The 23,338-nt window shown below is 39.9% G+C and overlaps 1 protein-coding gene across 4 annotated transcripts in view; it reads right to left on the reverse strand.

Moving 5' to 3' along the window:
• Window positions 1-23,338, reverse strand: part of FHIT (fragile histidine triad diadenosine triphosphatase) — a 517,045-nt gene that overhangs the window by 201,194 nt on the left and 292,513 nt on the right. The window lies entirely within an intron of this gene.

Below are 23,338 nucleotides of genomic sequence, written 5' to 3' on the forward strand. Positions count from 1 at the left end.
AGTACAGGAGTCTCAAGATGGACAATGGTCACAGATTTTTTGACAGATATAAGTTTGGTCTATTTGTGTACCAGATCTTAACTGTCCAATTACTGCTTCAGGTAATGGACTCACATTCCCCCAGTTTGCCCCCCTACTTCACTGCTGTTTACATTTTCTGGGGCCAGAGAAAGTGAGGTGTCCTTGAGTTTCAAGCATAGAGAGAAATTGTTTTGTCCGAATAAAATGGGAGAACAGTAGCTGACAGGCTATGGAGTTTTAGAGTTATACACTACAGCAGTACTGATCTGAAAAATATAAAAGCTAAAACTTCAGGCATCAGTCTGACTGGCATTTCCAGAGCAAATTTGCTCATCTTTCTGCAAACTCAACCTCAGGCCTATGAAAGCCAGGTTGTGCTCTCTGGCTCCCACCACAGAGATTGTCCTGACCAAATCCTGCCCTCAGTTACACCTGGGCAATCCTGGCTCTGGGAGCTGAACTGGAACACAAAGCAGTACAAATGTGAGAAAGGCAGCACACATGGCTCAGCACGTACACAAGACTGGTTTGTTGGCAAAGACATTCTTAGGTGATTTTTCTAACTTTAAAGCAATTCGGTAACCAGCTACTTGTAGTAAGCAGAGGAAAAAACTGCTGCAGTTTGAAAAGAGAGTCTAAGTAAGGACTTTTAGATGAAGTCCATTCCAAGCACCCAGCAGCTCCTCTGGGAACACATTTGAACACTTTTACTCATGCCTGTGAACACTGGTAAAAGGCTCCATCAGTTTTTCCAGTGCCCAGCACAGGGGAGCTGTGCACAGCGCTGATTCCCCTGTTTGGTGACACAGGAACAAATGGGGTGCTTTAATTCCTCTTTTTTTTCCATTTCAGAACATCTTAATCATAAGACTCCTAGTGTTCATGGGAAGCAACAAATGCCAATTGTTAAATTTATTTCCTCCTAAATTAGGTCTATCTATCCTACTGCAAACCAGTGTCAGGTGGAATGGGTACACCAAATCTGCAACATATATAGCAAGTTTCCAACCATTTTTGGTTTCAGCTTGGGAGAATAAAGATGATTTCCTAAGCTAATGCTTGGGAACGAAATGCTTAGACATGATTTTGTTTTCTTCTAGGAAATGAAACACAATAAAACCCACTAATTTCTGAGTGCTTTGGAAATAATTGCTCTTTTATTTAGATGATGCTTCTTGCTCTGTCTTAGGGAAGTAAATCCAAAACAACTACTTGAAATCAGCAGAATAACCTCTTCAATTTGACCCTCATTTTCATAAGCTTATATAAAAAATACTTGAGTAGCAAAAGCTACAAAAGATAACTAACAATAGACTACCATTTTAGTTTGACTGAGAGGAAAAAGTTACTCTAATTTTACCTTAAAGAATAAAAAATTAAGCTTTTCCAAATAATGCCAGAAGTTAATAGAACTGTGCAGCAACAATTTCAGTAGGAGCATCAAAACAAGCATGGCCTCAGTCCTGGGCACAGACAAGACCCTTTTAGAAAAGCAGAATCACCAGCATCCCACACAGCTCTGCAGGATGCACACTGCCCCCAAATAACAGAGAGCTTCCTAACACCTTACAGAGCAAGGAATTCTATTTTCTGTGACAGAAGTTACCAGCCAGGTGAACTAATCCCAGGCTCTCCTTTCAGAATGATCCTACCCATATCCATTTGTTTATTATAATGCTGGCTTTCCCCTCACCTATTTCCATGACCTTCACGTTTCCATGAGACAAGACTAAGTACTATCATCCTATCCAATTTCAATTTTATTACTCTGATATTTTGTTGCTCAAAGCTGTCAAATTCAGTGTGATTCCACTCTCACTGAAAGTAGTAAGAATGTGATTATCACTGGGAGAAAAGTTTTGAGCCATCTGCAAAAAATAGCAGTCATAATGAAATAATCTTTCCCAAAGATGCCATACATCACCTTTGTTTAATATTTTTGTCAGTTCCACTTAAAAAAATTAATGCCTTGGGAAAAAATAATTGAAAGTGTCTTCCTGGAGCACTGTAAGCACACCCTTGGGGTGTTTATTATTCTAACAATTTCCCATTTTAAAATACACAGGTACTAACAACCAACAAATTATTACATTTCCTTTAAATGAACTGAAACAACAAAGATAATTAACTAAGAACATAAGCCTGCTTTCCATATGGTAATACACATCCCAAGGGCGAAGCACTTCTCTTTTAAGAGATTCCCCACAGAATTCTTATCCACCTTGTAAGGGTAATTAACAACCTCAAAACACAACTGAACTTGCTTAATGTCACAATATTCTGCAATGCATTACTTTTTCATGATCTGTAAAAAAGAGCACAGGACCTTGGAACAATAGGGCATTGTTTTCTGTCATGGACAATGCTGATGTAACTGGCAGTATGATTTAAACTCAGAAAAGGTGGTTAGGGCATCATTTACATTGAACAACAATTTTGTGGGGAAAAAAGAAAGGAACATATTGGTTAAGAGGCATCCAATGTGTTAAAAATCAGGTTAGATAAGGCAAACTATACTTTTATTATAATTTTATTAGTGGAAGCAAACAAGACAGAATACTAATGCTTTCTTAGCATGCACAGTGCATATTAAAATTCAAAAGTATCTTGTCTGCACTACAATTTTAAGCTTGAAAGGTGTACTAGGCAACAAGCTTATTGTTACTGGGAACAATACAAGGAAGAATGGGGTAAGTAGAATGAAATTAAAACTCAAAACCTAAAACCAGGGTAAGCACAGGGGAGCAGGAAAGGTTAAGGGATATCTTTGGATGGTCCAGATCTGGGGTCCCCAACACAAGAATAACATGGACCTGTTGGAATGAATCCAGAGAAGAATTAAGCTGCTCACAGGGCTGAAGAACTTCTGCTGTGCAGGGAGGCTGAGAGAGTTGGGGCTGTTCATCCTGGAGAAGAGAAGGCTTTTGGGAAATCTTGAGGTTCCTTTTAGTACCTAAAAGGGCTCCAGAAGAGAGATTTTCCACAAAGACATGTAGTGACAGGACAAGGGGATGTTGCTTTAAAATGAAGGACTGTAGATTTGGATTAGATATTAGGAAGAAATCCTTTCCTGTGAGGAAGGTGAGGCACTGGCACAGGCTGCAGGCAGACCATGCAGTGATGAGTAACCTAACTCTGGTTAGTGGTCAGGTTTTCATATTTTATTACATGGCTTCAGTGAGGGATTTGACACCTTACGATTGCTGCAGTGTGGATGTGTTTAAATACAGGAACGTTTTACATGGGAGAAATCAGTGAGCTGGAAGAAAGTGAATGATTGGCACGGGGCAGAAGCACTTTTTGCTTCAAGGCTCTGGCCTGTCGTTTGCTGGAAAATCTGTTTTATTAAATGCCATTCACACTTCCCAGATAAGTCACTGAGGGATATGCCAGATTCTTTCCCAAATACTGCTTGATACTCGGTGCTGACCACTGATGCGAACACAACATCTCTTTTGATGTTTCTAAACACTGACATGTATACATCTCCCAACACACCAAATCTTTATAAGGCTAAAAGAGAGAAAGATATCAACCCTTTGGACAGAAAAAGGGCAGAGGAAGCTATTTATTTAAATACACATATCAGATACTTAGAGCTCAGAAAAACCCAAACTAGGTGCCACTTGCCCTCTGATTGTTTTTACTGTTACAGCAAGTTTTACTAAAGTGTAATTTCAGTCAATCAAATAAATATTACCAGAGAACAGGATGCAAGAGGGTAATAAGGAGTGCTGTGTATCAGTGATATCCCATGAGCCCTCGTGTGGCTCCACTCCTGTAAAATACCCCTCTCTAACCTGCCCATGCAGAGCAGGGTGCAGGGTCATGGCCAAAGTTTGCAGGTGACTTTGAAGGCCAAAGGAGCAAAGAGAAGCTGACTTGGACACACGTTTGGCTATAGATGCACACAGATGCATTTAGCTGAACTAAGGGCCCTCGTTTGACTCAGCTGTTGTTTGTCAGATGTGACAGCCAAACACTGATATTGTCCACATCAGAGGACAATACATCTGCTGTAAATGTCAAAGAAAATAAACATATTCCAGTGACACCCAGCAATCAGGCAGACTATCAGCATGAAAATTCTACTCTATTCAGGGACTGTACAGAATGTTTTTCAGCTTAGTCTACTTCAATCACAAAAAACATATTAAATAATTTATTCAAAAAACTCATGGGCTCAGATCACCCTTAAGGAATACCAAAGTGCTCTTACATTGAAGTCCCCTAACTGATCATTTAACATACATAGTACCTACAGCAATACATAAAGTAGCTTTACTATTAAAGCTGTGAAAATCAAGGCTGTTACTACTGCAAGTCTATCCATCACCAGCACTTATTACAAACAGCTCTTTCTGCAGCTCAGGCTTGTATAAAAATTTCTCCAATCAGGCACCACACAGATTCCAGAATGATATGCAATAGCACAGCTCTAACACCTATCATGCTTTACAGTCTGGTTGACAAAAATTATGTGAAAATACCACCAAATAAGCCTTGTTGAGTGTATTTGTCTGTATCATTTGGATTACTGTTTTAGTCTCCTTTTCCTTTTCTACCAAAACCAATGACAAACTGCATGCCCACACACACATTATTGAGAAGATTCACTACTAACCCTAATACATTGTACTATTTTCTCAAAGGAGTACACTATACTTGATAATAACCAGCAGCATATAATTATAAATTATATTTACAAACAGCAGAGACAATAAATAAACATTCACAACGCAAGCAAAGATGGCTTTACCTGAAGCACAGCTCAGATGATGAGGTGAAAGACCACTGATGTTTTCAGGATCAGTAAATGCAGTACATACCATGCTGCAGATCACACAAAATACTAACTACCAGTTAACATCCAAGTGAAAATAACATAACACCTGTGCTCAGCTGAAGGTTCTGATTTCTGACAGCTGCTTCATGGGATTTTGCTCATCTCCAGGTGAGCCCTGTCCCCACACACAAGGTGCCCCCCAGCCCTCCTGCAGTGAGTGGGATGTGGGGCAGATGCACCTCCTGGCCTGGAATTTCCCATCCTGCACAATGGTATCACCTGGTTTGGGTACCAACGTGTGCTACAACCTCCTCAAAATCCCCATAAGAGCACAGGCCCCAGGCAGACACATTAAGCTATTAGAGGGTATCCAAAGGAGAGCTACCAGGATGGCTTCTGTTCTTAGTCCCTTTCAGTGTTCATGCCTCCTGCACCCACCAGAGCTCTGAGCAGGGCCAGCACCTCCCACAGCCACTTCTTTCCCCCTGAGGCTGCTCCAGCCCCACCATTCCCAAAACTCTCTGGAGAAGCTGAGCCTCCAAGTACATCTGCATTGAGTCAGTCAGGGCAGCCCTACAACACCCAGATCTTAGAGTCCCTCCAGACAAAGCTTTGTATCCACCTCAAACAGGTGGTTAAAGGTAAAAGAACTTGGTCTTGAGGCAAGCTTTACTACAAGAACCGACGAATTCCAGCAGCTTTAAAATTTTAACTGAAGCCTCACCTGCTTGTCTCTATTGCTCCTTCACAAACCCAGACCTTATAAATGTGTTAGCAGTGTGATACCTCAGTACATCATAAAATATGTAAGAGGGTAGAGGATAGCAAAGCCAATGGCTCCAGAAGTAGCGAGACCCTTGGTGTTTCCTGACTTTGGGGTACTTTTTATTCCTACTGCTGCATTAGTGTTATTTTCCAAGTGTTTGATGCAGTATTAACTAGCATCATGTTTTGAGGAACAGAGTTGTACAACACTGCCCAAAGGAAAGGGAAAATGCCTTGAAATGAAGCGTGTGATCATTTACAATGCCGAAAGCTTTTTAGCTACAGGCATTATTTCACAGCCAAGGTAAGCACTCCCTCCTAGGGGTACAACTGCACAGCTGCTGTTTAGGAAGGAAACTGGGCTTCTCTTTCCAGTCTATCCTTCTTACATTCTCATCTACATGGATGAGAACTGATCTTCCAGCCCTGGAGGTAACAGGGCTGCCCCCAAAGCAGGCCAGGAGCAGCCACAGAGGGGTTTTCCTCCAGGCAGCCCCTCCAGCCTCCTTCAGCACATTCCCTGCACACAGAAGTGAGCACAGCTGTAGGGAAACCCACGGAGCTGATGGACACACCTGATCAAGGAGGCAGAGAGGGATATAAAATTCAGAGCTGCCATGATGCTGCTTTAAGGCAACAAGGTGCCACAGGCAAGTCACTGGAGTGGGGCCACTAAAAGTGGGGGAGAGAAGAAAGATGTTTATTCTAGAGTCCTTCAACCATCCCAGGAACAGCAAACCAGAGACCAGAACCCACCCAGGGCTGCAGACAGGCACAAGCACAGCTCAGGGCTAAGCCTAGACCGCAGGGCAGAAAGCTGAGAGGGTGTGGGAGGAGGTTCTGTGAAAATTCAGCACAGTCAGAGCCCTGGAGATGGTGCAGGAGCCTTGGCAGGTGTGTCTGTCTTAACTCAGAAGGAAGGAGGAGGTGGCAATTCTGAGATCCCTCTGTTCAAATATATTGTTAGGTGTTGGGGCATGGGTTGGACTCGATGATCTTGAAGGTTTCTACCAACCTAGTCATTCTGAATTCTGTGTGAAATATATTGTGAATTGCAGAGCTCAATCAAAAGTCTTCTGTAAGCTCTTCCTTTGGGCTCTCCAAACCCACTCCAGTTTGTGGAAGGCACAGCATGAATGAGTGCATGCAGCCCCCTTCACCAGCTGGAGCACACAGTGAAAAAATGAGTGAACATTTAAATTAAAGTAATTAAATGCATATGGCATTCTCAGACTGAAAGTTTATTTAATTTCCCATGTTCCTTATCCCTGGAAAAGAAATTAAGTTTCATCTCATGAAGACCTGAAAGCTGGACAATCTCTGGAAAAAAAATCTGCCTTTCAAGAACACTAAAAATTGGAAAAATGTATTCTATGCAGCATAAATAAACCTTAGCCAACAAAGAGGCTTCAGCTATACATATATGAATGTGCAAGCATATAACTGATGCATACATTTATTAATGTAAGCTCAGAAGCTTTACACCTTGTAGTCTAGTTGACATATGATCTTTTTATTTTATTTTCCAATAGAAGAAAAAAGTAGTGCAGAAGTGATAAAACTCTTTGAGATTAAATTGGATTTTCCACTACAGAAAGCTGTTTGGAGACAGGTATTCCAACAGAGAGACAGTACAAAAAAGTCTCTCAGAGCCTTAATGAGAGTGACAAGGGGAAAAAAGTGTCTCTGCTCTTCTAGAATGTTACTCCAAATGCTGTTTTTGTCATAAAATACTTCTGCTTCTTTGCAGAAACTATTTTCTTGTTGTTATTATTTTGCAGTATTTAGCTGAAAGGTTGGAACAAGAAAGCTGCATTATGTCAAAATGTCTTATGTGCTATTGAGAAAAATGTGACACCAGTTTTGGGTGCAACACATAATAAACTCATTATGCACTGATTCAGAGATCTACACTCATTGTAATGAATATGAAATATTAGTGTTCCCCTCACAGAACTGAGAGGTTGGCATTTTTAGTGAAGTTACCACAAGAAATATGGGATAGCAGTGGGTCTGGCTCCATAGACTGAGTTCTCTGCAGAAGTCCAGAACTTCCATCCCTTGCTCCACACTGATCTCCTGCCTGGCCAAGTCCTCCTTCCCCACACCATTGGGGCTGCCTGCAGCCCACAAACCCTCCTCCATGACCAGGGAACTTGTCCCTCCTTCTCTCCTTCCTAGACAGAGACAGCTCACCATGTCCCAAACACCCTCACATCCCTTCTGCCTTTTCATCTGTTTTCCTCTTCTCCTTCATACTTTCCCTCCGCACCTTCATATTTCTCTCTGCCACCAGGAAGGGTTTCTTACTCTCTCCCCAAGCCAATGTTCATTCCTCAATGCACACAACTTCCCAGCCCATGCCAGGATCCCTCAGACCTTCACTCCACCACATCTCTGCATACACATGCACTTCCTTCCTCTTCAGGATGCTTGTTATCTCCTGCTCCTCTGTGGTGTCACACATCTTTTACTCCATTTATCTTTCATGCTCACAGTTCTTGGATAAAGACAAAAGAAAAACCACAAATCCCCAAACCGTGTCACAAACTGCAGGACAAATGAAAAACTTCCTTTCCTTCTATTCCCAGATCTCTGCAGTCTAGTAAAAGATTGAAGTTTAGACAAATTGAAGATCCCATTGAAGTTGTGAAGTCCCTTACAACCTGAATTATTCTGTGATTCTATGTGAATTTGATCAGCACTGGAGCTGGTAAAAAGGTAGTTGTGGCTCACAGGCAGCTGTGGTTGAAAAAGTGATATTAACATTTTTTTTCAGCCAGATCAGACAGTTCCAGTATTATTGCATATGCAGAAAAATTCATTGAACCAGGGAGATTTCAGCTGAAACACACTCAGCTGAATGAAGCAGATTAAATTTTGTCATTTCACAACATAACTCTTAAGTCATATCAAGGAAGACTTCAGGCCAAAAAATTGTGTGCACTTTATGAGACTTTCCTGAAGTGCAGAAGGAGAGCAGGTTGTTGGTGGTACTACTTATGGAGCAGGTAAAGGGAATTTGTCTTTCCAGGGAAAAGCATTTGTGGGCTGAGTTATCAGTTAAATCCAAATACTTCAAGTCTGATACTGAGGACTCAGACTGGCTGTGCAAGCTCCTGGAGAAGGGATTTGTTGTGTAATTCACCAAAGACCCACACAAGCAAGTGCTGATACACTCAAAGTTGTAAACACAGAATATATATATATATTTTATATATAGATATACACACACACACACACCATTTTTATGTAATGATTAGTCCCATAACAGACCAGTTTCTCCCAGTAGCACATTAAGCAGCAAGATTAAAACTGCTGTTTGTTCCCTGTGGCTCAATCCATTACAAACTCTGCAAGAGGGACCTGTTTGTTTGGGACACCCCTTCACAAGAAACATCCCACTGTCATGGGCCATGCAAGGTTTGCATCCAAATGGAATTAAAACCACACTGACCATTGGTTCTACTTTGTGAGTGGATCCAAGTGGCAAAAGCAGCTTTTCCCAGTCAATTGCACAGGCAACCTTAATTTCAGAATTTTCTAACTACACTTTGGTATGTGTTTCTAAAATAATTTTGTGCACTATATAAATTATATAATGTTTAAAAAAATAAGTTCAGGCTTTTGATGCTTGATAAAGTTGAATAGTTCAACAATTCAGCTGTATTCAGGCACAGGTGGTTATTGACAACCAATGTAATGCATGAATATCATCATTTATAGAAATCTGTTGCTTTTTTGAGATATTTAAGTTATTTATCCAAATTACCTCAACCACTTTTTAAAAAGGAATTATCATGGAAATTCAGAGAAACAACTTCAATTACTTTTGACTTCTGAGAGAAAGACTGACTTTCTGTAAACAAAAGAAACAGTTGGCAATAATTTATGGCAAATTTCCCCTTGACTTCTTGTCAGCTTACATTCAATAACCACTTTGAATAGAACTAACACATTATTCAGACTTGTTTTAGGCTTGCTAAACTTCAGTATTTCCTGACTTCTGAGTTGTTGTTATTATTACCAAAAGATGGATGATAGTAATAAACAACTATTTTGGAGGATGTACTTTGGGGATTTCATTTCCCACTTTCAAATATAATTTATTTGGAGGTTTAAAGAAAAACACTGATATTGGAATTAAAACCTATCTTTAAACTCAATTGAATTATTGTATAGTATATAGATACTGATCAGGAATTGATCTGACACAAGCTGAAGTCAGTGGAAGGCTGGATATTGGCCTTTAGGTCTTGCTCTCCAGAGAGTGAAAGGGATCTTAACAAAATTATAGTTAATTAACTACAGTGAATCAACATCTCTGTATAGGTATATAGCACACATTTTGCATATTTTAAGTTTGTGAAGCCTTTGTTGGAGGAAACATAAAATGCTTCCTTGAAGCATTTTTCTGCCCAAACAGAAAGACTGTCCATTATCTGGGCAGAAAGGAAGGAGCAGCAGCTGGAAGCTGTGAGGTACCACACACACCAGAGCATCATCTAAAAAGGTTTTGGGCAAATTGTACTCCAGGGTAAGAACAAGAAGCACTTCCTGGAGACTGACTCAAAATCCAGAGATTGTCACAACACTCCAAATTAATTAAAGCAGCAGAGGAAAACAGTAATGAATGTGACTCCAAGAGAAACTGTGATTTCTGTGCACCTAAAACCTGATAGAAAAACCTACCCAGAAAAGTCAGCTCCAAAATCACAGAACTAGTAAACTTCCTCTATTTGCAGGAATGTCATTCTGGGTAAAAAAAGAAAAGTAGGCAAGGAATGAACAATTTGTGATCACTGAGCAGAAAATATGAGTCAGCATTCAGGGCTATTATTTGGGTCAAAGAAGCAAGAGAAGAGGAACTGAGCCATGATGGTTTGGACACAAGTGGAATAAACTGTACCCAGTCAGGAAGAGAAATACTGAGAAGAAATTTGTCAGGTAAATGTGAAGATAAGGGGCCTAAGACCCTTTCTACAGGACCATCCTTTGATAAACTCAGAACACAGTCACACACTGCAGCAAATATTGAAGTTTCACCTGCTCTGCCACACTCTCTAACAACTAAAACAGGGTACTTTGCTAAAGTATTTTCTACATAGTGAAAATTGATAAAATAGTAAGGTATAAACAAAGAATAGAACAAAAAACTTTTTTACCTTTCATTTATCTAAGTGGGTAAAACTCAAAACACAGTAAATCAATTTGAATTTTGCCTGTGCTGTTATAAATGATATAAATGTTGATAAATCAAAAATTTATCATTTACCTTTATAGTTCTAGCTGGTCAATGAGATGCCTTCAGAAGGTGAAACAGAATTAATTTCTCAGAGAATTAGAGTGTAAGATACAGTTCATAGTAAGTGTTCAGAATCTGACATTTGGGATCAGTTTATTTTAACTTGTCACTAAATGGAGGCCACCTGAAAATTTCCTTTCTACAACTGAAATGTGCACCTATTGTAATCCAGCTCAGAGCATGAATGGTCACTGTTAGGAATATAAATTTCACTCTCCATAAGTATTGTGCCTGGTAAATACTTGCTTTTCCTACTGCTAGTCTGCCTAGTGCATACATTTGTTCAAACAATCACAGAGTAAATATGCAAACATGTATTTCACTTGGCTACATATGGTAGAAGACAGCAGCAGAAATTTTGGAGCACCGTATAACAGCTACAAGGGCAGTACTGTTAGATCCACAATATTATCACAAAAATGATAAATTGGAAAAATGTTTACCTCATTCACATGAAATATTGGTAATTTAACTATTTTATGTCAGTAACAATTAGTAACAAAGTTTAACAAATTTCTACTATCAGGGATTGGTACAGATGTAGATTATATTTCTAAGGTAAATTTTAGAATATGAACTAAATGTTTCTTGATCATGAGATATTGGTATCTCTTGCTGTCATCACACTTATAAAGAGAACCCAATAATTTCCTTTTTATAGTAAGCATGTGCAGGCTTAATATATTCAATGCAATAAACAGAATTTATAAGCTGTAGAAATAGCATTTTTAATTGTTGCCTAGTAACAGTTACAGTTTTGTAACTGACCTTCAGCTAAAAAAGAGAAAATATATTAAAAAAAAAGACAAGAAGACTGTATTGCACTATTAAAAATATAAAATTATTTTAAAATTATTTTGCTACCATTTCTAAAGGTTCATTTAAACTGCTTCCTATAAAATGCCTGGAAGAGTTAAATAATTCCCTTGTTAAACCATTTCCCACTTCACCATCCAAGCTCAGATTTTATGAAGTGTTGCTAAAATACGACACAGAGGATGAGTCTGTCACCTTGACAGCAAAAGTGTCCTGGTTTCTGCTGGGATAAAGTTAATTTTCTTCCTAGTAGCTGGTACAGTGCTGTGCTGTGGATTTAAGATGAGAATAACGTGGGTAACTCAGGGATGTTATGGTTATTGCTGGGCAGTCGAGGCCTTTGCTGCTCCTCATCCCGTCCCAGCGGTGAGGGAGCTGGGGCAGCTCAGGGAGGTGGGAGGGGACCCAGCTGGGACAGCTGATCCCAAGGGATATCCCAGGCACACAGCTCAGCATACAGAGCTGGGGGAAGCTGGCTGGGGGCTGCTGCTTGGGAACTGGCCCAGCATCAGTCAGTGAGTGGTGAGCAATTGAGCTGTGCATCCCTTGTTTTGTATAGTATAATTATTTTATCATCATCATTAATTATTATTATCATTATTATCATAATCATTATCATCATTTCCCTTTCCTGTCCTATTAAGCTCTCTTTATCTCAACCCACCAATTTTACCATTTTTCTTCCAGCTGTCTCCCCCATCTCACTATCGGGGATAGGATGAGTGGGTGCCTGTGTGGTGTTGAGCTGCCTGCCAAGTTAAACCCCAGTAAAAAGCCAAATTGAACTTTTGATGTCTGAGAAACTCCAAAGAATAGCATAAAGAATTACCTATGTGTGCTGTGTTTGCTAAATGCATATTAAGTTTTGTTTTCACTGTAAATCAAATATGTATAAAATTTGCACTCACCAAAAGAAAGGATCAGGTTCTGGGGAAGTTCTTGCTTGTCAGAATCATCTCTGACATGCAGCTCTGGCTGGAAATCCTCTTTTGTGTGGCCAAACAAAATGTAGTCACATTTTATAAGCACAAACAATTTTATATATGGCACAATCTGACAAATACAAAATCCCAGACTACAGCTCCTCTTAGTTCCTCGACTATTCAGTTGTAAATATTCTATGATGTTAAAACATATAGCTCTATATACACAGTTAAAAATTCTTTCCATGACTGCTGAGTATTTCAGCACTGAAACAGACCCTTCAATGTTCAGAGGTAACAAACCTGGGGACCATTTGCAGCAGTCCTATGTACTGAAGAACATATTTCTCCAAAAATGGTATTTCCCAGGTTTAGAGGTTAACCAGATATACACCTAAAGGGCATTCCTTAAAGGGCTGCCTCTTTTCAGGTCAGTTCCCTTGTTTAGAAGGTTCAGCTCTAATTGAAGCAGTAAGTTAGCTGATTTTACACATTTGGATGGAAGAGGAAAATGGCTTTTGTGATGAGCATCTGCTGTTTTGTTAAAAATGTGGTTAAAGACATTAACAAAAGTGACATTACCAGCTGTTCGAATGTCAAACAGCTTAGTAAAACTGTTTTTTGTCAAATGACAACATATGACACCAAAATCAATTCCAAACCAATAACACTCTCTTAGTTGCAAAACAGGCTGCGATCTAGAAAAAAAATGTTAATTAAAGTACAAATTATACTTTTTTTTTTCCTCTGGAAGAACAGAACACCAGATTTGATGACAAAACTCAACCCCTTTTCTAAATTCATAAAAGGCAGAATATAATTTACAATAAGCCCTCTGATGTATAAATAACACCTTATTCCCATAATACACCTGCAATAGCAATGGAACATGACAGGCTGTGCCTTGCAGGGTAATTAAACATGCCCCTGGTGTTTCAAGTACGGCCTTTGGACTTGTAGCTTACAAATCCCCCTCCCTTTTGTGCTGCAATCATCAGGCCAGCACTGCCTGGCGTGTGCTGCTGCTCCACCACCCCACGCTCCTGTTTGCATCATTTATAATTATCAGATTATTAGAAGGTGACACATTAGCAGCCTTGTCAGCCAGCATTCCTCCAAGGGAAAGATTATAGTCTTTGTGTGTTTGGGCCAATGGCTTTAATGCTCTCTAAAATATGACTTGGGAGGAAAGTAGACATAAAATAAATTACTAAAATACAAATTTCTGCCTTAAAGTCAGGCTTCAAGCAAAAGTGAACAAATTTTCCTTTCTTAAGCAACTTGTTAAGATCAGATAAAATCCTAAATGCTGGTTGGCTCACACCTTATTTAAGGATATACCCTGGATTTTTTAATTAGGAGAAAGATGTTTGGGAAATATTTGGGGAAATGTTTTCCCAAAACATATGGAGAATTACATGAGTAGAGAGACTCAAGGTAAGCTCAGTCCTCTGAGACAGCTTTGCTGCAAAAGGGATTGGTGGGCAAAGGAAGGAAACAGCTGTGCCTTCTTGTTAACTAAATAAAGGACAAATGCTTTAAATTGTGATCGATGTTTGCAGACTCACAGCCCTTGAAAAACATGGAAGCTGGAATAGTGGCTTCCAGATGGAATAGCCAGTGGTGCTTTAGTGACCAAGGTACAGAAGTCTGGTGGCATCCATTGGACTCCATGCTTTTGAGCAGAAACCCAGCTTGTTCAGGACACACCATGGCAGTTTTCATTTCTATAGTAAACACAGCCCACTAAACCTCAGGTTTCTATTTTAAAAAATTAAATTGATGTTATTTTCCATTTTGAACACCCAAACACATTTCAATACACATTTTTAGCTAGCTGCAGCAAAGAAACAGGATATGTAATGTAAGTGTTTGTTGCTGTCCCCTCACACCACAGCATATGGTCGGTGAGTTTCAAGCACTTGTGTTGCTGCTGCAGCTCTTGAAAACTAAATTGTTACATTAGAACCTTAGGCATATGCTATTTTCAAGCTGTAAAATACCTGCTTCCTTAAACACACAGATGCCAATAATCCCCATATGTCTTGAGAAGATTTTGAGGCACTTTTAATAATTGATTAACTCTGTGAAATGCAAATTTGAAAATGTAATGAGAAGAAGAGGAAAGAAATTTCTCACGTTTGTCAAAATTAACTGAAGTGCTGAATCCAGCCCCCTTTGCAGGCTGAATTCATGTCCAGCATGCTAGACCAGGTCCTTTCAACCTTTGTCATATACTCAGTGTTGCACTTCCCCTGATAGAGGTATCATTGATCTTTTCTATGGCTGATTAAGTCCTAATTTGGAAATTATGCATGTTGAAGAGGATGGGGTGGGCCTGGTCCTCTCTCCTTGGTGCCCAGGAGAGGAGACATTGTCAGGCAAGATGATCCTGCTTGAGGAAACAAGGAGGAAACCCATAAGTGGCAAGAGTAGGGGGGGAAACAAGCCAGGGAATAACAAAGATTGTGCTTGAGGAAAGAAGGAGACAGACTAAAAGAAGAAATAGATATCCAGTGGCAGTGGATCCCGATGAGGGAAGGAATGGAACTCTTGCACCAGCACAGGAAGCCCAGAAGACAGCTGCCTTGGGCTCCCCTTCAAACAGCCCCTGCTGATCTCCTGGAAATTTCAGTAAAGGGGAGAATTGCCTGGCAGAAATCACAATTATCTGAATGCACTGTCTCTGCAGACCTGTTTGCAAGGCCTCACTTACTTATAAGCAAATCATTATGTACAGTAAATATAAGGGACTGAACTCACACAGTGCAGCCATTAATCTAATGCTCCCACTGCATCCACCTTAGTAATAAGATGCTTTTATTTCCAGCCATCTGCAGAGCTATGGATTCTCCTCCCCTAACTTCTTGCTTTAGTTTGCTCTAAAATGTCACACACACACAGACAAATCAAGACATACATATTCCACAGCAATTCATTAGGATTTCCTAGCTGCTATTATTATTGATTACTAATTGTTTGTCCTTGCTGCAAACAGAATTTATATTCTGTATGTTAAAATGAGGCATTGCCCAGGAAACAAAGAAAAATGATGCAAAAGGCTGACAATCCAGATCAAAGACTCAAAACCAAACACACAAAGACAGCAGCAGACCGATTTCTAAAGTGTAGGATTAATCTGTAAACTTAAAGCTTAACCACTTTGTATGGTTTTATCAGGACACAATCTAATAATAAAATACAACAGCAGGCTACAATGCTCCCGAGTCTGCCATTTCTCCCCAGCTGTGCAGCAGCATGTTACACTGGTGAAAATTAGAAAGCAATGTAACCTCAGCTGACAGGTTTATTAAGACACAGAAGACATTACACAAGCCCCTTTGACATTATAATCACTAACTCAGTCAGGAGCAGAAACCTACTTGCTACCATTATTGGAAGTAATTGGTAAAAAGAAAAAAGTAGAAGAATTGAGGAAAAGAGTAAGCAAACAGCCTTGTAAATGTCATGTTAATTATTTAGGATACAGGTGCTTTCAGGCACATAGATTGCATCCCATATGTACTTGGGTGGTTTTCAGCAATCAAAAGGAAATACCCAGTGAAGGAGTCTACTCTGACCTTGCTCCCTTAGTTCAACTGCTCTTAACTGTGTTAAAAAACCAGTTTGTGCTTATGTTGCACAGCTGAGGCTGCACCATTGCTACCTGTGCAAGTTCCAGTTCGCAAGGATTTTTATTTATTTTATTTATTTTATTTATTTTTTATTTTATTTAAATTATAAAATTGCTCTAAGCTGAGACTTGGTCCACACAGCCACCACACAAGTCCTTTTTCCTCAGCCAAGTTGATTTTGAGTTGTCTAATATTATTATTTGTGTTAGGGAAGGAAAAAGATTTCACGGTTTTATGGCTTTTGGACTTACCTATACAGATTTCAACCCCTGGATTGATGAGTCCAAATTTCTGGAAAACACTTAAGTAGTTGTCAGTCCTTCACCTGTGGGACACCATCTATTGCAGGCAAATAAAACCTTTTGTGTCCCACATTTAAATCCCTGCTCATTGTCATTCTTCCCATGCCACCTCACTGCTGAAACCACCATGGCAGGCACCAAATGACAGAAAAGCACAATTCCTCCTTTTAGAGTTTGCAGTCAACATACCAAGACAGAAAAAAAAAAAACCCAGGCCAATGCCAAGTAAAAACTAAACTAAAGAAAGGGAACTAAATTAAAATTGAGATCTGAACTGTCTGCTGAGGAAAAAATCTTACCATTTTTTATTGGTTGTGCAGCTCTCAGAGCTTGGGTTGTCTGAAGAGTGAGGTGGAAGACTGTCTAGCTTTTAACCTCTTCTTTCTCTCCTCCATTGTTTAAGAGATTCAAACATTCATCCAACTATTCCCACAGCTCTTGAAAACACTTCAAAACAAGACTAAGAGCTGCATTTTCAGGAGTGCTCAGACAGTGCTTTTCTCACTGTGATCTGTGTGTGAGCACACATGGAAATGCTGCCCAGAATACCCTTTTCTGAGGAGAACCAGACAGTAATTTAAACAATTTCAGTCTCAACACATATTTGAACTTCTTTTGCTAATTTTTGTTCTGCTCCTCTGGGCAGGACCTCTCTTTCTCCCTGTGTCCTCAGAGAGCCTGAAGCCGCAGGCATGTCCTCTGTAGAACTTTTGGAAGTGCCTCTGGCTCAAATGAGTGTTTCCTTCTGCCCTCAGGCACAACACAGGTACCTGGCAGGCACTGCAAAGGACAAAAGCTTTGTTGTTAAGGGGCACAAAGTGAAGGTGCTCATAGTTGCAGTCTCCTCCATGGATTTCTCTAGGACCAAAACCGAGTGCACTTGCAACCCTGATCCAGTCCCATACGCCAGAGAAATCAGACATCAGTAAGTGCAAATAATAGCTTGTGAGTTCATGAGCCCAGAGCTCCTCTGTTAACTTCAAAACAGGGGCCACCTTCAGTGTGTTAATGCAGGTACTTGCATGGCTGAAAGGAGATTTGAAAGTTCAGAGCAATGCACTCATTTTACCTACAAACTTTTCTGAATAACAATAAATGCAAAGCTAAAAAGCATTTACTACACTGGATTTCCCAATTTCCACTAGACTGTGCCTCAAGGGTCTCCTTTAATACAAAGGAATTTCAAAAAGAAATTGAATACACAGCCTTTTGATACTAAGCAGCCTCTGTAAACATTAAATGTTCAATATACCTACAAATATCTCTCAAAGATGATATAAACACATATGATGACATGACTCAGCTAGATTTACTTTAAGAATAAACCATATGAAGGCCTTAGATGCTCCCATTTGATAGACATGATAATGTACACCAACCCTTGTGCCCTGGAGGGACTTAGTGGATGATTTAATAGGTATAGAAATGCTTGTGTTAGGAGAGTCCTTTAATATATTTATTTTGCCTTTAGAGCTTTCTTCTGAAGAATTCTCTGTGAAGACCTCAGGAAAGGTCATATTGCTAGGAATTTTACACCTTGTACAGAGAGTCCTCCGGAGAGCTACCTGTGCCAGCAGTGAATAAACATTCCTTAGTGCTGTTTGCTCCCACCTTCCCTCAGCAGCCTGTGAGGCAAGAGCAGAGCTCTGCTGTCCCTTGCAGGATACATGCCTTTCATTTTAATGACTGTGAGCTAGACAAGATCTGCTTTTGTTTCCTCTCATTTCCAGCTGCCTTTTTCTTTTGTCAGAACTGACAACTTAGAGGACAATCAAAACACTTTAAGAAACCCTTTTTGACCTTCCTGCCAGGAGTCTCACAAAATTAATGTTTACAGCTATTTATATGCATTGGGAAATCACTGTTTCCCCTTTGAGTTTACACATTTCAAAATGTCTTTTTCTAGCTCTCTGGACATCACCACACTTTGAGAACTTTTCACAAGCCATGATCTTTACTTTAAAAAACACACCAGGACTGATGAGAAATTGATGTTTCTCAAATACCCAGTGAGAGACTCCAGTCACCATTCAATGGGTTGATTCATTCTACACAATTCCAAGCAGAAAACATTTTCCAAGCACTCAGCTTCCAAACCCACCTGTATTAAACTGTATTTTCTGCTCTAAATCTGTACCAAAGCCAGCCATTAATCCAGCAATAGTTTCTATCCAAAACACAGAGCATCCTCTTGTCTCTCTTTTTAGAGTCACAGCACCACTGTGTTAACCCTGTAACTTGGAATGTTTGGCAGATCCAGCTTATTTTCGCAATAAATTATTCTTTTTTAGCAGTAGTTGTACCTACTGACTATTCAGTTTTAAAAAAGGCAAAAATAAAATAGAATAAAAGAGAATAAAGCAAAATGATTGCACACATTATTCTGCTGCCAATTAAAGAAGTATTTGTGCTCAACTTCTGTACATTTGTACTCCTATCAGTAGAATTGGACACAAAGTCATTTGAAATTTAAAAGTCAGAGGGTGCTTCCTTAACAACTGCTACTTTTCTCTAAGAAAACACTTGAGTTTGAACAGTTATGTTCTCTCATTCCTTTAAAAAATAAAAACTGAATTATGTTTTAAAGCTCCTAAGGAAGAGCACCACAAGCCCTGAAGAAATCAAATTAGGAAGACCAGCTTGATGTGCTGGGAATCATCAAACAAACTTTATCAAATGTCCAGCCCTTGGGTACTGCTTGAAACTGTGCCAGGACATTCTGTAACAGCATGTGAAAGCATGGATGTGACCTAAACAGAGAAAAACAGCTTAATCCATTGACCAGGCCAATGCTAGACATCACCTTTCGACAGAAAGGGAAAAAGAATGCACAAATTTAATAAAGAACAGATGTCATTTTCTCTCTAGTAGGAGACTGGCATCAGGGAAACATTTGAAAAATTGTTAAATCAACTGTTGTGGCAGCTGAACATCCTTGAGTTTAGCCAATGTGATCTAAGCCCTCACAATGTGATTTCAAAATCCCACAAAGCAACCTGGACTGGAAATTGCAATGAGGGTAAAAACATAGCTTCTAGGTCTTAAGTACCAGGTAGAGATTGTTCTTTATGGTTGCTTCCTGCAGAGAAGGAGTCGGAAATGTGGGGATTGTGAAAAGAAGCCCTGTCAATCAAATTTTACAATTATTTTTTCACTGCTTTATTTTCACCCCAAAGCAATGCAATTCACCTCAGCAGGAAAAGTGCCTCAAAACCTTCAGAAATGTCAGAGACCACTTGGGTACAACAAAGGTAGGTAAGATGTCATGTGTGTGCCATTAGGCTGGTAGTCAGGGCAGCATCAATACAAGATGAACGATGGTACGGATGTTGCTTTTTTTGTCCTTTTTTTTCTTTTTTCTTTTTAAATTTTTTTTTCCAGTAGTAGAGCCCCAAAAGAGCCATTAGTGAGAAACACAGGTGGAGTAAAGACAGCCAGAATGATACATATCAATGGATTGAAAAATAAAACTATATTGATTTTATAGACAGACTTAGATTTCTAAGTAGCAAATTGCATCTTTATAATGCCTTTAATTTCAAGTGCTCTTCTGACTGTACACAGAAGAATGAGGATACCCTCAGGTAAAGTGCAGCCAGTTCACTGACAGTAACTCTTACACTGAGCAGGGCTGCAGATCTTCAGTACAAGGACCAAAAAACCCACTCTGTATAATCTTCACTGGGTATATTCTTGTGTGGGAAGCTAAGAAAAATGTGGTAATTATAGTGCAGCAGGAGGAATATAGATAAAATAGAATGTAATCCTGAAACTTACAATTTACCCAGGATATCATATTTGATACATTATGTTCAGTAGGCTTAGGAAGAAGTGCAATACAATTTTCAGGAATTAGTGGAACACAGGATGTCCTCATTTACTCTACAAGACTGAATGTCCTGGCCAAGCTTTGATTCCTCAACATTCTGCAACAGTTGTCACATGTGAAAGGCAATTTCTGAGAAACAAATTGTGAGGACACCTAGGGATGTATAGAGGTGAAGGTGAAACCCAAGGGACATTTATTCCCTTTCCATCCTGCTGTCTCTAATGATACCCATGCATCCCTGCATCAGACTGGGCTCCACTGTGTTGCTGCTGAAAAGGATTTACAGCATTCATTTGAACAGCAATACCACAGGATAATTGTTCCATTGGATTTTGGTTAAATATTTACCTGTACTTTGAAACCACAGCCTGAGCAGGAGCTTTCACAGACAACTGAGTTCTCAGCAATTCTTTTAACTAGCAAGAACAGTGCGTGACACAAGGATTAGGATTTCTCTTTCCATCTCCCCTAATGGTTGGGGAAAATCTTGGTGGTTCTCTCCTCAGCTTTTCTGCTGCACTCTCTCCAAGCAGCATTTACACTTGTCAGAAAGCTGTGCTATTACTGTGCTCTCAAATTTTATCTTGCATAGCCAAAATGCTATGTTAGGCCTATCTGCAAATTTCAGCCCAGTGCACTGCAGCATGTTCATAAAACAGAAGTTCATACACACAAAGCCAACATTAATATGCAGCAGTTGAAAATGGATAATCTCAGTACACTGAATGCCAATGCTGTAAAACTGTGAGATACACTAAACTTGGATATACTGTCCTATTAAATCCAAAACTAATGTTACTTCAGTGGTGAAACAGAGCATCAGAATTACCAGAGCTGTGTTCCCAGTGTTACAGTGGGAATAATTACAGGGTATTGAATACATTATATAGGGAATTTGACGACGTGAAGCAATGATGTAACAAGGGAAGTGTTTCCATACAGTTTCTGCTCTTAATTCCTTTGGGTAACAGTGACAGAAAAAATAAAGAGGGTAAGAGACAGAGAAAGAACACTAAACTCTTTCTAATCACCTTAAGTGTACATTAGAGAATCTGACTGCAACATTAGTGAAATTACACAGCATAGCTCAGTTCAGAGGGACTGGATTTAATATACAGAAACCCTTTCACAGGCTGCACTGAGAGTAATATGGTAAGGAACATTGGGCTGGAAATTTGCAGGTTGAAAAAACACACACTGTACAGTTTCATTAAAAGTTTGAGAGCAGCTGATATTCTCAGTAACAAATCTTTCAAGAAACTGCAACAGCAAGACAAAAACTAACACAGCCTTAAGGTGGTAGCAATTACACAACAGTTTAAATACAATACATGACTGGCCAGGAGAGAGATTAACTTTTTCATAGACACTCTGGGCAGCCTATCTCAGAGACACCAGGACTAGTTTGGGATATAATTTATTGGAAAACTCAAAGATGACCTTTGACAAAACCAGCCTAGAAAGAACAAAGCACTAGAAATTGCTCAAAGCAGAATAACTGAACATGAAACCATGCTGACTTACATTGTAGGTCTTAGGACAGACACTTGACAACGAGCAGTTGCATACCAGAAAAGAAAAAAACATAAGGGAAGGCAGGAAAATGTGTGTTTGTGGGTAAGAGATGGGGACCCTGCAGTGGGTAGGATTGTGTGGATGTGTAACACAGACAAAGGTGTTGTCCAGGCAGAAATTCTGCTATCCAAAACAGTGCACAATGACAGAGCTTAAACGAGGGAAACAGAAGGTGCACTGTTGGAATTAGGAATTGGAATTAACTAGGTCAATGCCAATATCAACCCAGGAAATGTCCATGTCACCAGCAAGAGGACAACAGATCAAGTCTGGCAAGGAGGATCTCCAAACTTACCATCACACTTCTCCATAACTTTCACCTCTTTCCACTATTATCAATAGGATGAAAAGCACTGGATTTTCCACTGCACAGATGAGAAAAGAGACACACAAAAGGATACAGCACAAAGATAAATATGTGGAGAGAGGTGCAGAATGATGGGCAACAGATAGGAGCAGAACATCAGTAGAAGGAGAGTTTTGTAGGTAAAAGGAGGAATTACAAAGACAAGTGTTCAAAGGAGCTGGAGGCTGTCACACAAGTAGAAAGAGTAGAAACACACAAAGAGCTGAAGAGGCAGCATTCATCTGGAATAAAAGCAGGCAATGAGGCATGTAGCAGAGACACAAAGAGAAAAGAAGGGCTGCAAGAGGAAGAAGTGTTTGCACACTTTTTCTGGAGGGTGAAGAGGGTTCATGAGCATACATGAATGTCTGCAGCAGATGACAGACTGATGAAACCAGCATCTCCCTCCAATCCTTTGGTCCACATCAATTGGCTTCCAAGACATGCTATGAGGCTGGCTGCAGTTTCAGGTTAAGGCTGTGAAATGAGGAGAGCTGTTCATTAAGATGGAGCAGTATTTTCTACCCTGTGGGAGGGTGTTGGTCTGCTGTGATGCACTGTGTGGTGTTTGCATTTAGAGGAGTGCCAAGAGCATAGACAGATGCTTTGTTAAACAAACTGTGGACATCTTAAAAGTCAAAGGTACATGAATGTGCCAACACAAGGCAAATGCTACTGGTGTTTTTGCTAAGAGCAGGAAAAGCCCATTCACACAGATCAAATGTGGTTAAGGAAAATAAAGCTAAACCAGGCCAAGATTAAGATTGATACCATGCCTACCTAAGCAAAAGAAATGCAAAAGAAATGCTGAGCTTCATTCTCAAAGGGCAGTGCTCACACCCTGGGTACCCATCAGAACTGGAATCCTGTATTTAGCTGGAAGAAGCCATGACACAATCCATCTCTGTAACTCTCAGCTGCTTGCCTGTGTCTCACCCTTGGCTGAGACCATGGCCCATCCAGCACACAGGCAGCAAAGTTAATGTCTCTTTTTTTGTGTCAGTGAAGCCAGTGTCAAGCTTCACTCTGCCAGGG

The sequence above is a fragment of the Passer domesticus genome, chromosome 9 (assembly GCF_036417665.1).
Source record: "Passer domesticus isolate bPasDom1 chromosome 9, bPasDom1.hap1, whole genome shotgun sequence".
Taxonomy (NCBI): domain Eukaryota; kingdom Metazoa; phylum Chordata; class Aves; order Passeriformes; family Passeridae; genus Passer; species Passer domesticus.